Here is an 18,421-nt window from a genome sequence, read left to right as displayed (position 1 = left end):
AGACCTCTCAGATTCACAGACAATCATTAGTGGGGATGTGAGACTTTTATTTATAAGCTCTGATTTAATTCCATGTGAATACAGTCCATTGTACTTGATGTAGACAACAATAGTGAGCTGGGCAACTGTCTTATCCTTGTGTTAGCAATATTACAATATGGTTCATGAGCTGATTTTTCCTCTGTTCTCTGTAAAATGTGAATTATACTTACTTCTCTTCCAAGTGAGTGGAAACTGGAGATAAAGATTAAATAAATTTTGCGGGTTTTTTTAGCTGAAAAAACCAGAAAATGATTGCATGTACAAAAACATTTCCCTTTGAATACAAATACAGAGCCTCTTCACTTACCAGTAAATAATGAGGAAAACTTAAAAAAAGAAATATATGACAAAATTATTCCATTGGTAGTCCTCCCATCTAGGAATAAAATGTAATCATTATCTGTTTATGTCAATCTTAATGTGGGTTGTATGTTCATAATGCAGTATTTCAACCTCCTTGTGTTTTAATTGCCATGTGAGAATGGTAATTCTCATGGTGTGAGAATACTGCACAGAATTTTAGCTTGAGATCTACTGTGTGTTGCCAACATTTCCTTAATTTAGTAAGGCTTATAAAAGTAAGACATAGTTAAGTTGGCATGATTTCTCTGCCGCTACTATATAGTGGCTACGTTTTATCACCTTACTTTCCTCAAGGTGCTTACACACTGACTGCTTTAATAAATGTTCTAGCAATTTACTAGCTATTGAATTTAAACTTGCTGTTCTGTAATTTCCTAGATTGATTCCTCTGCTGTTTTAGTGGAGGCTATCCAATAATTTAGGGAATCCATTTCCCAGAAAGGAAAATGTAACACTCTGAATGCTCTTCAGCATCACCTTTTTATCTCAGGTGTACTTTCATGATTCTCTAGTCAATTTTAGAATATCTGTGCATGGTATGAACCTCTGTTGTAGTTCTTGGTACTTGGTCCCTTTGAGTTACATTTTAATCCATAAAAATTCCATTGAATTGCCTTCAGTGTGTGTAAATTGCCTAAATACCTGAGAAGAGAATGAAGCTTTAGGAGCTCTGGGTATGAAATTCTTCACATAACTGAATAAAGTGGGGTCAAAAACTCTGAAATATGACATAATTTTTTCATTTTTTTTGATAACTTCCTTGTTTAATTTCCTTCCACACTGTATAGAATGTAAATAAACAATAAATAAAAATTAAATAATATTTTTATATTAAAATTTTCTAATGAGCAGGGTATTTCTTTATAATTCATATCACAGGTACAAAGTTGTGGTTCAGTTAAATGCATCGATACTCCAAGTGACTTCCTTTCTTTACACCTCTATTCCTGGGAGAAGAGGCTTGTACCAGCTGCTGAGCAACAGAAGGTGATGAAAGGTTTAACACCAATAAAATACTTGTGTAAGGACATAACTTTATAGAAAAATAAAATAATAAAAAAGGACATTTTAGGTACCTACTTATTTCCATATTCCACTACACGTATCAGCTCCTCTTTAGTACCAGAACCTGCCAAGCTTTTCCATGTTTTCACACACTCAGTAAATACCGAGTATCTTAACTAGGAACTTCCTTGAACTGCATCCCTCTTTGGTAAGTCCTATAGAGTTGTTCTTTTGTTTGGAAGTGGGTCCAAGAGTCCAACCAATAACACAACTAAAGGCACTCACTGTGGGAAAATGCTCTGTTCATATACTCCAAGATCCTTTAGGTTGGTGTTTTACCAACTACCTCCTAATTCCTATCTTTCATCAGGGTTACACTCTCAGTCTATCTGCAGAAGTCTTTTTTAGTTTCACCCTATATGTTTGCTGGACATCTGAGGCCTTTCCATGGTTTTGCAGTTAGTGAAAAGATGAAGAATCAGCATCTTAATTTTCAATCACTAAACTGCAAAAAAGGCAAGCTCTGATCGTCCTTTTTTTTGTTCTATGATATTTTTATGCATTTTGCGTTAAATGATAATTTAATGAAAATTAGAAAAAGTGAAGAGACTGGATCTCAGACCAGTGATCTTCAGACTAGGTTCAGAACTGGCAGTCTTGAGGTCACAGAGATGCAGGTCTGAGTGAAACATTTTAGTTTTTATGTAATGCTGATGATAAATCATAAAGTCTTAAATGAGGGAGCCTCACATCATGGTTTTCATGGTGCTAGAGCCTGGACAAAATAGTCATACGAGCAGTTTTGAGACTAGAAGCTTCAGGTTATAAGTGAAGTTACATAGATTCAGTTTCTGGTTGAAGAAATTACTCATTACTTATTTAATAAGAAGATAAATTGTTTGCTGATAACCAGGATTCAAGTAACATTCCAATTAAAGGTAAAGCAGAAAAAGAAAAGGCAGCTTAATTTTTAATAAAGTTAATACTTGGACTTCCTAATATTCAACATATTTTTGTTTCAAAATAATCATATGGCCTTTTCTGCTTTTGCTCTGAAAGAAAATATGATTTCAATTGTCAAGTGAAATTCAAAGTCAAAATAAATTAAGAATCTGTAAGAAATTGCATTCTTGTATGAACCAAACCTGACAATTTTTCTCAGTCCTACCTTGGCACAAGCTGCTCACATCTACGCAAAACATGTTTGAGAAATTATCAAGTCACAGTTATTAAGTTAAGTTATCTTGTGTTTACTTTGCATACATGGATATATGCATCATCAGATGAAAAAGAATGGAAAATTAACCAGACCAAGTGCCTATAGATTAAACATTCTGCTGTAACTATTGATGTGTGTTTTTAAAATTTTTTATTTCTATTTTCTATATGAAAGCATCTTAAAAATGCAAGTTACAAAGCTGGAATTCTTCCCCATTACAGATGTAGCAATAACTTTCTAATTAGAGAATTCATTGCTACACTGCATAATCAGCTTGTTGAAGGCATGCATTATAGTATAAGAAAAAAAACAACCACTCAATAGTAACATAGCTGTCCCATTAAAGTCTTGATTAACTTTATAACAATAATGCAATATCATTATGCTTTCATAAATTAGAAGACAAATTGTATTTATGTCAACTAATGCACTTGTATCTTTTCAAAAGGATGCATGTTTAATTTAAAGTAAAATAACTCCAATGACAATAATTTCTTAAGTAGGAGGGTGACATATATAAACACTACCCAAACATATAAAATAAATATTTCAATATATCCACTATATTATATAAGGGCTACAAAGAAAGTTGTAATATATAATATAAATAACTATATATATATGTGTGTGTATGTGTGTCATAAAAAATGACATAGAGTAACATCAAAAGCAGTAGATATAAGCAATGACAATTGAGATTATCTATTGCAGATAGGCTGACCTATCCAAGTTGAGTCCCACTGCTCCTGTTTGGTCAGCAGGCACCTTTTACCATCTGTTTTACTTACATTGGCTTAATCTTTTCTATCATTATATAACAGAGATATGGCCAGATGGCTATTTGGATGCAAAATGCAGTCTGGAAATCACAGAATTTTCAAGCTCAGATTAAAAACTCAGATTAAGTTTATGAGACTTTAAAACAAGACAGTACGGATAGCTAAACAGGCAGTTTGTATGGATATTTAAGAGTAATAAAACAAATACTGGCTTCCATATAGCCGAATTTTATATCTAATACCAAAATTACTGAATGAAATGTTCATTAGAATCTAGGGAAAAATTCTAAAAGACAAACTCCAAAAGACTATATACAATCATTTTTAGGAACAAACTCCTCTCACCCCACAAAAAAAAAAAAAACATCAACATCATTGCTCTGTAACTATTCCAATAATATTTTTGAAACTATATTACATAATATCAACTCAGAAATTGAATGTCAAAATGGTTTCCTTACAATCACTAGACAATCAACCAGTCTTTTAAATGACTGTACTGAAGTTCAGTCTCAAAGAGGCATCTGCCCATAAGAGAAACACTGCAGATACAAAAAGAAGGCTGGCTCAAAGTCCCAGTGCATATCTGAGAGCCCACATGGCTGGCAATGTACTTTAAGATGTAGCTAATAAATATTTGTCCACATTTTCTTCTTTCCTCAAGAGAACACATAGTTCTGAAATTTGATATGCTTTCTATTATGTTTACATGGTACCTCTTATGTAGGATAGAAGGAAGATACCATCTTTCGTGTATTAAAGTGAATATTTTTAAAGGAGAGAATAAAGCATTTTATCAACAATTTCTTCAAGAAATTATCTATTAAACTAGAAATCTGAATCACATTAGAGTAATAAAATGTATCTGTTAGATATTTTTTTGCCATCCCTTTCCTAGATTGTTCTGCAAAGCATTAATTCTGCCTTATCCTTGGAGAAATCATTTCAGTTTTTTCCTCCCTTGCTTTCAGCTCATAGAGATATCTTTGGGAGAAATTTTGTTGTTATTTAGATTTTTTTGGAAGTGTTACAGAACAGAAACCATGAGCTAGCTAAAAGCAATGGGATTCTAGTGAATAAGACATCACATCAGTATCCTAATCATTTCACAGCCTAAAGACAACTGCCGTGAAGCCAACAAAAGAGCAAGCAGAGCCTGCCAATAAGCCAGATGCTACTGTTGAAAAAGAAATTTCTACTGCTTAACATCTGGGCACTGTGAATACCTTTCAGAAATGAGGAAAAGAACTATTCTACACTGAGACACAGAGAATGTTTATTAAAACATGTTTCACCAGCAGATCACTCTTATTACAAAACTACCATTAGAAGGTATTTATTTTGTAGCTGATTTTTTTAAAAAGAAAAGGGATGTAGATAAACAGTCTCTATATTTTAAAGCAGCCCTTGTGCTCAGTTTGAGTTAGTAAGAGTTGTTGATAAGAATCTTGAAATCAATATGGAAGCTAATGTGCAAGTATCACATACTTGATTTTGTTTGATTTACTTGTAAACATGGTTTTACTTGCGAAATTAATGCATCTTCTGCAGGTCATCTGGAGATGGTTTTATTTCCTAGCAGGCCATGTTGGATGCAAGCTTTATCAAAAGTGTTGACTAAAGCAGTGCTTAAATGAATGGTGCCCAAGGTAATTTTGATATGTGTTTCTTTAAGGACTGTAGCTTAAATAATTTTATTCACCTATGTAAGAAGAGAAGGAATGAAATTTTGGGCATAAAGATGGATGCTACATTGCACTGGTCATCTTCTACAACAAAAAGAACAAGCAGATAGGGTGTCTGTATGTTTGACACTTCCCAGTCTGTTAAAAGATCAGTTCAAGCAAATTGGCACAGGCTTTCCATTACCACAGCACACACTTTGAACAAATGTTTTATAGAAACATGAAATCCTAACAAGCCACAAATTTGATCTGATAGAGAAAATGTTGTTACATGAAGTCTTCAAATAACTTTTCATTCACTATTTATTTTATGTGGGAAGCAGAACAGTGGCAATGGACACCATTATGAAATTCTGGTATAGCTCAGCCATGCTCTGTTATCATTGTCATTATGGGATTACCATGGTGTTTTAGGGTACACAGACCTGGAGTTATACCTTTTATGACTTTATTTTTATGTCTAGACTACTAACACCTGCATTCTATATCATTTAAAAAATAACATTTCTTAAATGTATGCATTAATCTTTTCAAAGACTGTCTAATACGGCAAACAGTGCAACTTTACCTTTTTTCAAATGAGTAGAAATGTATCAAGAGCAAATTATATCTAGTTTCCTGGTAAGAGTTTTATGAAATACTGACCAGGGAAAAGAAAATTTACCACAGTTTGGGAATAATGCTCATAGCCTTTTTTTCACATCTTAGTCAGAATTTCACATCTGAGTAATTTTTTACCCCCTTGGGTAATATTTTACTGGCATTGACCTTAGAACCAGTCCCTATTTATTTGCTGTTTTTTTGTTTTCTACAGCAACATACACAAATTCATGTTTCTTGTAGTGTGTTTGAGAAGCATAAAGCCAAGTAGAAGAATACAGAAATGGTTCCCAAATGCTTAAAGAAGTTGAGTAATTTTAAAAACCTCAAACTTTAAGTGGGCTGCAGCAGCTTAGCTATCTTGTGCTCAAAAATTGCTGGTTACATTCATCCACCTCTTGTAAAACCATTGCTAGATGTTCAATATAGGAAAATCCCTCAAGTTGAACAACAAGCTGTGCTACAAAAATTTACTTTGCTATTAATAATTCTTGAGGTTGTGCAATCCTATGTCAGCCCATTGAATTGTGCTTGGCTGTTAAGATGGTAGAATCCAGACCTTGGTTACCACACACCTTAGGTGAGGAATCTCACTGGTCCGTATTGAGGCAATTGCCTACTAGTCAAATTTTAGCCTTATGCAATATTTTTGACTCTTCAGTCAATTATAGATCTTCATTAAAACCTCTTGGAAATGCCTATGGTAGGCTGGAAATACCAGGTAAGGACTATACCATGCTACTTGTGTAAACATGAAAGAAAATGCAACCATTAAGATTTTATAATTTCTATAAGATTTGTGGTTGAATAAAATAGTATATCAATGTACACTGTTTATATTTTTAACAGAATTAAATTTTTATTCATTTTCTTCTAAATGCTACTTCCATTTTGTAGGCTCTGTCATTTGCAGCAGATGAGTAAATATATTTACTTGACTTTGAAACTACCCTATTTCTGACTGCAGTTTTGTTACTACTGTGAATGACTTTCACAACAGGAACACAGGCCAATTTAAAGTCCAGGCACCAAGCAATTTGAGATCCACCAGCTTTATGCAGTAATATAATTATTCCCTCCGAGGCTCTTAATTGTATTCATCACACCATGATTTCTGCACAAATTAAGCATGCATTTACTGCTATATATAACTTGCTTTGCAGTTAACATCCTGGAAACAAATTTCAAGGAGATAGAATCTTGAACTTAGTCATCCCATGAAATCACTAGTTTCACTGCTTGGAAAAGTCACTTAGACTGTAAGGTCATTATATTTTTACATTGCCAAATCATATACAGAGAGGCAGTGAATAAAGATTGTGATGAAAAGATCACAAAAGTTATATAAATATTTTGTTCAGACTTTAAATTTAAAAAACCCTAGCACAATTGCCTTTAGATATGTTTTTAAGACACATAGAAAAAAAATGACCCTTGTCAAAAAACCTTGCTGTCTGTAGAAGACAAAATGTCTGAAATTCAGATTCAGAACAATTATGATTGATATCACATATAGATATGTGTGTGTTTGGATTTATGAATGTGTGTGTGTACCATTCTGACCTGTTACTTTGTTAATTTTATAAATATCACACATTTCTATGAGTATTTCAAATAAAAAAACCCCAAACCTTATACGAATTCACATAATTGTCCAAGTAATGAACTACAGTGAATATATAATTTATAAGAAGTTATTAAATTAAGAATACATTTGTGTTTACAATTGTACCCTGTATAGGAGTTTACCTACTCTGTTAGCCAGGTAATTTTGAAATATATATTTTTGTAATTACTTCACAGCAGTGTTGGTCTATGTGAAATCAGAATAACCCAGTAAATATTTTCTTGCTAAACTATTTTATTGGCAAGGTGGAATAGGGGAATGGAAGAGAAAACAAAGTCTTATGCTATGCCTATCAAAATGTGATAGATATGAGAGCCTAGACGTTCTTTTTCTTTTACTTTGCATTGTTTTCTTTCTGTGGACATTTCTCTATACCTTCAGTTGTAGAAGGTGCTCATCAAGAAAAAAAGATATAAACAGGACACAGAGCTTGTGAACCATTTCTACCTTTTATACTCATTCTTCTGAGATTTTATATTAGAGTACCACTTTGACATGTCTTTAAATTGCTATAATTTTTATTTCTATAGTTTAAATTGCTATTATTTAATCATAGTTATAATTTATAAAAATTATATACTGTTTAAATTGTCCTGTGTCCCACAGAATTAAGAACTAAGATTTTAGCAAGGTTCAGAGTTTTGGTGGTTGAAATGTCCAGAATTAATGTCAGAGTTAAGGGCTGGAAACAATAATAAAACAAAAAAGAAAAAATAAAGCTCTGTGATTTTAATTGGCCTCTACATATTGAAGGTCAAACCAGAGGACCTCTCTAAAATCTGAGTGGCTGGTGAGCATCAGGAAAGCAATACTTGCTGAATACAATTAAGATGGTGACTATTACATCCTTGCAATATGATTTTCTCTTACTTTCATTTTTTCCCCCGTTTTTCCTTTATTGTTTTTTATATGTATACTGAGTCAATAAACCATAAAATCTTTCAGGGTTTATTCTATTTGTATTTGGTGAAATTTTAACCACTGATGGTTACAGTACAATGTTTACCTCCTGTTTTAATTGGCTTGAGGTGCCAATAAGTTAATGAAAATATCAAATATATTCATAATCAATGCAGCTCAGTAAAGGCGTAACTTGTCATCGGTGTCTGACTAGACTCAAAGTCTAAGGTAATAAGAATAATTTCTACTTTTGGAAGAAGCCCTAATCTCCAATGTCAATGAAAAACATCTATCGACTAATAAAATTAAATTGGATTTTGCCATATATGTTGCCAGCAGAGTTGCACTGATATGCTGAGAGATCAGATATCTCACCACACATGATGATTTAAAAATATTTCTGCATTTGTTGCATACATGAGGGAGAACCTTTGTTAGAAAACTGGGAAAATTCCCTTAAACATCTGTAAGACATTTGCCTCACTAAGGTCCTAAATTTGAAGTTTCAAGAGCCTACAGGGAGCACCTCCCTCACAATTAATATACCTAAGAATTATGGGAACAGCATGGAAGTGACTTGGAATGTTATATCATGGCCAAGGGACTCTTTAATTTAATGATCTCTTTTAGTTGCAGTTCACATGTATGAATCCTCTACCCTTCAGTCTGATATGAGCACTCTCTGAGCATTGCATAGTGTGAATGAGCAGGTAACATTTCAAAAGTTACAGTGCAGAAATGCTCCTTCAAAACACATTTAAGATACCAGGCCACCAATTAAAAAAAAACCAAAAAAACATAATCCATAAGCATAGATAAATAAAAGAGCAACAGAATTTTGCTAAAATATAACAACCAGTCAGCAAAAGTCTATTTATTGGCAATGAAAATTGTCAGCCCTTTAAGCTCACCAAATGAAGCCTCTTCCTCAACAAACCCCAACTCTCTGCATGCATCTGTTCAATATGACTGGTTTTGCAAAATCTGATAAGGGTAAAACTTTTACACTGCCCTTGAACAAGAAGGAAGAGAGCTACAGGAATGTTATGGAAAATTAGGCACCAGTATTATTTTTGCTCCCATCATAGGATTTTGAGTTGTCTTATTGATTAGAAGAATTGATAGGATTGGGAAAAACCTTCTCCTGAGTGCATTGCCCAAAGTCATTTTGACCCTCAAAAGTCAGAAGCAGTACTCTAGAATCCTGCTGGAAAGAAGAGACAGACATTGAATTTGTAAAACTATTTCTTTATATGTCATAAAAATACTATATAAAACGTAATGGAATTCTCTTTTATTTTTCTCTGTCAGACCAATGTCTTCTAAATAGATGCTGAGCTGGTAGGGAAGCCCATTACAGTAATCCACTGGAGAAAATCTGAACATAGACTATCATATTCTGAATTTAAGAAAGAACAATAGAGTCAGTTACTGCTGCTGTTTGCTTATGTAAAACAGCTAGGAGTATGTCTGTACAACAAATCAGTAAGACCTGGCAAATGACAATTAGCCAGGAGGTGTTGCAGGAAACTTTCTTGTTCAGAAAGGGCAAAGTGGTGGCCGCACCCAAGTTTTATTCTTAGCATCCCAATTTACAAAAGAAACACATGGATGCATCCTAAACTGTATACAAATGTTAGCTTACACAATAATATTCCTTTACTGACTTTTATCTCAATATTTAAATTCATTTTAATCCAGTCTTTCCAGTTCCAAACACTTCCCTTGATTAATTCATTCCTCAATGAAGATTTTGTCCATTGTTTATTAACATGGCAAAACTGAAACTCTAACAACCATGCATTTTTATATTTATTGTTTTGTGAGGTACATAAATTTTATTTGATTATTTGGATTCTGAGCTCAAATACTTTGTAAGCCCTTATTAGTTTGCTTAGGGTACTGCCACTTCTGCCCAGACCTTCCAATTTGGATAGTTATGTTTCTCTCTGATAGTCAAGACTATTTTGAACCTTATCAGAGCCTTTTCACATCATGGTGTAATATATGTTCATGTAGCAAAATGAAGACAAGATTGTAACATGTTGAGTAAATCTGTTTTTCCAATCTAATAATAGCATTTCAGGCATGGTGCCCAAGCCTTGACATCTACTATTGGCCAAAGTACAGGCTCCCTGTTCTATATATGATGTTATCCAAGTTGCTGCTATGTACTGAAGCAAATGTCCCCATTTTCATTTATTTTGTTGCCCTTGTTAAGCAAATAATACCAGAACATTTTTACTTTGATCCTTTGGCATTTTATCTATGTGGAGAAAACCAGACTTCTTTATTTTATACACCCTGATTCCTTAAAGTCCTGCCAGATTGAAAGGACAACACATTTGATGTAAAAATGAAATTAAAATAGCAGTTTTATTAACATATTAGAATAGCTTTGGATCACATCTCTTTTAAAGTCTGATCCAGTGACCATTTAAGCTGGGAGAATTCAGTAGCTACTAATAGCAGAACTACAGCTTTTTCACATACACAACCCTATAAAGGTAGCTGTACATTTGTCACCTAATCAGTGTAGATTTTATCTCAGCAATAAGAGCAATCTGAAGCCAGTTACTTTTAATAGAAAGTATGGCAGAAGTTCTGAGCAATCAGACAAAGCAGCACAACTAATGTAATAAAAAGCTTCAACAGGAAGTCTGTTGTGTCGGTTTCCCACTTAATCAGCTATAACATTATAAAGGAATTACAGGCACTATAAAGTCATGTGAGAAATATCTCACAGACATTTTCTTTGTTATTGTAGGTGAAAAAATAATGTGAAAGGATAAGTAATTTTCTCAGGTGCTCCTGAATTTTTCAGTTTTGGGGGATGAAAATCTGGCTTTCATGCTGCTGTTTTTTTCATACCTGCATTCTGACATTAAAATAATGGAGCCAATGAAGTGAATATATTTCTAAATTTCTGTCATCACACACACATCACTCTGTCAGTTAGTAATTGCCATAATGACAAAGTGGCCAGGGAAAATGTAAGTGGAAAAAAAGGGATTGGAACAAACAGGATGTGCAAAAGAAGCAGTCTAGAGAGTCTGCATACACTCGATGGCATGACTGGCTTCATTCCCATTGTATTGCTTAAAAAAAAATAAATCAAATATTCTAGGTCTTGTGGGTATAAGGTGAGTCTGATAAACAGAAACCTTCTAATTTTCTACTTCCAAAGAAAGGTCTGTCAAGGTTAATGCTGAAGGTTCCTGAAGAATTTTGATTGGCACTGAGCAATAGTTTGGGAAGCATAACTGAAGAAAATGAAACAATAGGCTACTGAAATACCAAGGGAACTGAGAGTGTTAGAAGTGTTCATACAGCATTGTACACCATAGCATCCTGGACATGAATATTCATGCTTTACAGTTATGCTCAAAAGCCTTAAAAAGTTCCCTGAGATATTATTATGCTGCAACTATTAACCCCAGTTAATATGTCCTGAAAAGAGTAAGGTGTGGGACTACACAGAAGGAAACTTTTACTGAAAATACTTGTTTAAATATGAAACGTTGATATTTGCACATGATTTTGAACTCTGGCACGAAGGCAGGAAAAGTGTTTGGTTGTTTCCTAGAGCAGGAGTAGTCATGTTCATGTTGTGTTAAACTCTCTTCCTTCCCAAAACAATGATGTTGTGAATGGATTTGTGTTTGAGCTCTGGCCCTACTCAGTCTACAAAGAGAGAACAGTTACAGTCATAGTTCTAATGAAGATATGCATGGATGTGCATAGCTGTAACTGGTTTTAACTTTCTGTTTAGTTGGGTTTTTTAATAAGCTCTCTGCTCGTTTGTTTTGCTTTGTTGTGGTTTTTTTCTTGAGGTTCTGTTGTTTGTTGTGTTTTGGGTGACTCTTCTCAAAAGGAAACTGGTACAGAAGCTATGCATAAGCAGTGTCAGCCTGTAGATTCATTCCTGTCCTTTTTTATTTGAAAGCACATTTACAGTAGAAAACACTCCTTGGTTAGAAACAGTCTACAGTGGGAAAAGGGGAAAAATAGCACAATCTCTAGAACACAGCTCAGAGTCATCCCTGCTTGTGGCAATTCCTAATGGCTATTCTCCAGGTGACTTCAGCAACGTGATCCCTGGACTGTTTTATAGCAGACACTTTAGGCATGTTGCTGAATGTATGAAGACTATCACTACTTAATTTATATAATCATACACATTTGTTCATGATTGTATGCAAAAATGACAGATTTTGGCATTTATAACTGTGTATATATAGACTCTTTCCCTTCATGTATGTGACTCGTATTACTGATCATTTCCAAATGCACTACAAAGATGTATGACATAAAATTATAAATCCTTATGAAGATATTTTAACCATTGCTGAGCTATATCTCATATAGATCTGCAGCACACTAAATTAAAAAAAAAAAACAACAGTTACTTAGAGGATGGAAAAGTCTCCAGTTTCATTTTTCGTGTCTATATAAAGCATAGCCCCTCAAAAATTACCCATCTGATATGATATTCATAATTAATATGTAGTTATTTTAAAAGAGACCTGTTTGTTTACATAGCTGACATAATATGTATTTATTCATAGTTAAAGAAGCTCAGGAATTCATTATTATAAAATAATATTTATAATATTATTTGTAATAGAATCCTGCTGTTATTTGAAAGACATTTTGATAGAAAATACTATTTAGTTCTACACAATAATCCAAGTCCAGCAATAAGTACATGAAAGACCCATTACAATTTTCTCCTGCTTGCCTCATTAGGCTCAATGTGCAAAAGAGATCAATGACTCCAAGGTGAATTGACAAAGTGTGTATTTTATCATTTGCTTGTGCCCTGCCTTAAACAGAGTAAAAGATTTAGGTTTTATTTATTTTCTGAAGCATTTCTACTTTCGTTTCTCTAAGTATACCACATTTAGCTGCTTTCACACTTTTTCTGTTTTACTAGCAATCTGTTAGTGATCTTCTCCTTTCATCTCTCCACATACATATCCTAACTAAATCATTATGGCTGAAGTGATATTTTTCATCCTTCCTCATTCCTACAGGATCTGGTGATAATGATCTCATTTTATTTTTTTACACTGACATTACAACTGTTCTTTTCATTCCCCCATATTTTTGGGGAGTCTCTTTAAATATATATATTTAATTATTCAAAACACACATCACTTGATGCAAAAAACATTTGATTATCAGATATGGGGTACTTACATTGCTGCTAACATTAGTTTTGCTGTGTAAATTTTAAGCTGTTAAACAATAGTACCCTGAAATGCAGTATGAAAAAAGGAAAAAAAGCCAAAACCAAGAAAAAGAGTAAAAGATTTAAGGATGGTTTAGAAGGTTTTGCTATTAAAGGGAATGATGTGTTTCATTTTGCATCTTGCATTGTCAGCCTGGTTTTTCTTACAATTTAACTTGGAGAACAATAAATATTCTAGTATTAATTTATTTTACATTTAGTCTAAGGACTTAACCAAAACAGGGATTGCAAAATTAGTCAAATATCTCTTAGTTTATCACTGTGTGCACAGGGGGGCTTCATTAATTTCATCTATTTCAGGAGATGTTTTTTCTGGAACCACAGCTTCTGGAAAGAAGCAGAAACTTGAATCACCTTTTTTCTCTGGGTGATATTTTTTGTTGGTTTGTTGTTTTTTGGGGTTTTCTGGTTACTCCCAGAAGTTGTGGTTTTGACTTTGTTGATACCACTGGTTATCTTTCTAATGTTGACAATATATATTAAGACCTAGGAAGAAGGGTCTTTATTGCTTTTAGTCTCATTTTCCGTGGTAGATAAGGCACTGTTGAAATGTTCCTTAAAAATGTATGGTTCCACTGGAAGTAAATGAATAAGGAAGAAGGATTTTCCACCTCTTCCCTCTTTCCCTCCTGCACTTCCCCACACTGGATGATGGCAAGAGCCTGCTTCTTAATGGGAAAACTGCATGGTTGGGAAAATGGATGAGAACAGCCCTTCAGCTGCCATTTGCTGGAAACTATCACCAACTGATTTGAAATAGCATAGCTCACAGTTTTGATCTGAAATGTCTCAGCTGAGACAAAAACCTGAACCAAATCATGTATTTCACCAAACATCAACAAACCAGAGTAAAAGGTTATCTTGACATCAAAAAAATGCTATATTTGATTAGCTCAATTCCAAGTATTACATTTGCCCAATGCTACTCCTGCAATTAAGAGGATTCTTTGGAAAGTGGCTTATTAAAAATATATATTTGAACCTTTTTTTCTATAACACATTTCAAAATAAAATGTTGTTTTGAGCTTTCCTTAAGAATAAAATTTGTAGTTTATGCTTGAAGAAACTAAATTTCTTCATAGGCCACACACTAGAGACTTGCATCCTGCATAGGAAAAAGGGAAAATTATATATGACCAAAAAAATTTAAATAAACTCAAATATTTTGTCTCCTCAAAATAAGGAAAATGTTTCAGAGTTCAGAAGGTTTAATGAATTACAAAATTATAGAAAAAAGGCAGAGGTAGAGGTGAGAATAACAGGGACGGTGCATAGGACAGCTACTCTCATTTCAGTCTCAATTTTCTCAAAATGTTGAGTACTTAGAGTATTACAGTAAAAGAGAATTAAATAAGTGCTTGTAATTCAAGAGTCTTACTTTCTCAGATTCATACTTTGTGTGAGAAATATCTATTTTTCAGAGATCAGGATATGTTCACATAAGAATTATATATCTTTTATTCTGAAAGAGAAAAAAGGTTTCATCAGTACCTGAGTTTATGCTAGACTTCTACAAAGGAATAAAACTTATTCACGGACTAATACATTGTTATAATTGAAATTGCTGCCTGAATAGATTGCTATTCCATGTGAGTAAGTAGAACAGATCAGGACTATGTTATTTTACTACCAATTGGAGGAAAAACTCAGAAGTTTTGTGGTTTTGTAGCATCACCATATTTTAATAAGAGAAATCTGGTGAGAGAATTAGAAGAAAATGAGTAAAAAAGAAAATATAATGGGCATTGGAAATCAAATATATTTTTGTGTATGAATTTCATTAAGTATTTTATGCGTATGTCAGAAAAACCAAACCAAAGCATTATTTTTCTCATTTATGCAAACAGAAGGATGGTATATTCTGTAAATAAACTGATCTCAGTTTTTGTTTCAGGTCAGAGATGTAAACATGATGGATGTATGAATGCCCTAGATATAAATTTTTTATATATAGGCTAAGATAAATATGTAGATGATTGTGGTAGTGTAAGAGATATTTCTATTTTATTTCTGATTTAGGTATTTTTCTATGTCATCATCTAAGCAAAATCTATGTCATCACCTAAAGTCTGGGAATGACGTGACAAGAGCAATGTTGATCAGGACAAATTACTTTACTGTATTTTCACTAAAGGATGTGAATCTCTCAGTGATATTGTTTGTATAGAGTCTCTTTCAGATATATTCCTCCTACATATATTATTTCTCTCAATCTTTTCGGGATTTATGCTTTCAAATTTAATCCTTACTTTGTTATTTTACTCATATCTATGGAACATTTGGAGTAGAGCCCTTTCCCACACCTGACATTTATTAAGTACATAAGAAGAGGTTATTCTTTGAGAAAACACCTGCCTTAATGAATAGATGGTGAGTGACTTTTTAAAAGTGACCTAAAATAAATAATTTTCTTTTCTACAATTTTTATTTCCATACATGAGTATTTTTGATTAATCCTTACATTTTTTGCATATTAATATTGTGCTTGAATTCTGGAATTTGTGTTCAATTACAGTGAATTCATACAATTAAACTCCTCTCACTTACACACCTAATTACTCCATTTCCACAGCCCCTGAAAATAAATGTTTAAAAAGAGATTATCTGGGTCCCTATGGCAAAGGCCAACTGAACAAAACTCTTGCAAATTCACAGGGAAGACAGAATTAAGACTCAAGAAATGCTAACTACAGTTGCATAAATATTTTAATTTCTGTAAGTTCTTTTATCCTGTGCTCATCAATTTGTTCTCCCCCTATTCAGACATACAGTTTGCATTTAGATAATTTTTATTTTCTGTGTGAGTCTTTTAATCTGGAAGATGTTTGAACTTCTTCTGCCAAAAAACCTCATAGTTCTTTAAACCAACATGCTTTAAATTACTTGCAATCAATAGTGTAAAGTGATGAACATCCTTTGCTCAATGGATTTCTTGAATTTTTTTGTTACAGTCTAGGACTCAGAAATGCAGTGATCATGGAACCTCCGCCTTGATCTTAGAGTTTGCAACCTTTGGGTCTCACCTCTTTTGCACCAACAGTTCACTGAAATATTGTCTTCAGTAAAAGTACTTCCAAGACTGTTCTTGAAATGCTTTGGGAAAAAATGTTTTTCCATTGGTGAACATTAAAGTATGAATTCCTGAAGAATTCTAGTGACTTCCCGTTGCTAATAATATGGCTTCAAATATCTCTGAAAGTATTCAGTCTGAAATAACCTTAAATTGATTCTTTTTTTTATTTACCAGTTAGGATGTACTATATTTTTTCTTTCCCCCACCTTTCGCTTTCCCATTTCCCTTTTCCCTGGAATCACATGAGTTCATTTTGCTTGAATTAAAGTCTCACAGGGTTGAGAAACAGGACAGGTCTGGGGTTGAATTTTTTGTTTGTTTGTTTGTTTGGTGGTTTTGGTTTTTTGTTTATTTATTTTTAATTTAACTCCTGCATTACCTCTTTTGCTACAACTTCCTGACACTTCTTCAAACACCAAAGAAAAGGAAGTGGATGTTCAGTCCTTTTATTATCCTAGAGTATTTTAAAACTAGAACAGCATTAACATTTTCTTAATACATGGAAATTGCTTTAGTGACATAGAACTTGAATAATTTCAATAAGAATGTATTAATTTAATTTCTTTAAATTGGCTCAACCCTGTCATGGAACAAGAGCCTTTCATTAATTTAGTATTTCCTTGCATCAGATTGCATTTCTGAAACTATATATTAAATAAATGGTATACTTTTGCTATCAGTTTTATGATTTTATTCTTAACTCTTCTATCAGCCTTTGATCTCAGTGAATGCTTGTTTGTCAAGGTATAGTTTTGCTCAAATATAGTCTGTTTTGACACACTGGTATCTTCTTTTATTGACTCTTTAACACCTGAACTAGATTTGTACAACGTTGATATATGTGAGCAACTTTACAGTACAAGGAAAAATGGTTCACCTAATGTATAATTTCCTTTCCATTCCAGTTAGTGCCTTCTGCTTGGGTGGACCTTTAGAGTTCTTGTGGAACTTGATTATGTTGTTCTTGACCCTCTCATGTTTACTTTTTATAAAATAATGAACCTGTGACTGTATGGTGCAGTTTTTAATAGACTTCACAAGTTTGAATTTCTTCTCCTTTGATGTCCTTGGGCATTCTTGATATGTTTCTTCATGGTTTGCAACCCTTTCCTAAAGTGCACTGTCTAAACTTAGGTAAAGTCCCTTTCCAGAAGATGTTGAATGTAATCATATGGTTCAGAAATGCAATCTTTTAAGTCTTGCTCCACTTGTGTGCTTGACCAAGCACTATGCAGATAAAGCTATCCAGCTGTTCTATAGACAGTTCCATAATGGTCTTCATAGAAAAGTTGTCTCAGCTGAGAAATTGATTTGTTTTTCCAATTAGTGCAGCATTCAAGGGCAGAAGTTTGGTGAGATCTTACAGGATGAGTCAAAGGGTAAGATCTTTGGTATTGATGGTATTGATTTGCATTATGGGTCATGCTCATAGAAATTACAAAAATTGCTGCTTGATAATAGTGTAAAATAGTTTCCTACAGTTTCATCAGTAATTTCATAATGAATGACAGTCCTCTTAATACTGTCAGCTGGACAGTACTCCAAAGTGTGGGAAAATGGAGGGAAAACAGGAGCAATCTAGAGTTTTGCTTTATTTTTTCCTTTTCTTTCATGGCAGTTAAAAGTCTGCTTGGGCTTCTGATCTGGAAATGAATAAGAGAAAAGTCTTTTCAAAGTAGGCCCTTGAAAGTCTAGCTTTATCAGTAGCAGAGTCTCATTAAATAGCCTCTATTTTCTTCTGGAAGTACATTTGTGTATTTTGTTTTTGTTTTTGTTTTTTTTTTCTATAATTAAGACTTAAGTCAGAGCTAGTACTTCTATTTCTTTTCTGCAATAGAAATCCATGCCAGAAGATGAAGATATAAACATAGTCT

The sequence above is a fragment of the Ammospiza nelsoni genome, chromosome 2, assembly GCF_027579445.1.
Source record: "Ammospiza nelsoni isolate bAmmNel1 chromosome 2, bAmmNel1.pri, whole genome shotgun sequence".
Taxonomy (NCBI): Eukaryota; Metazoa; Chordata; class Aves; order Passeriformes; family Passerellidae; genus Ammospiza; species Ammospiza nelsoni.
The sequence above is the reverse complement of the archived record's forward strand: the minus strand, read 5'-3'. Positions refer to the sequence as shown.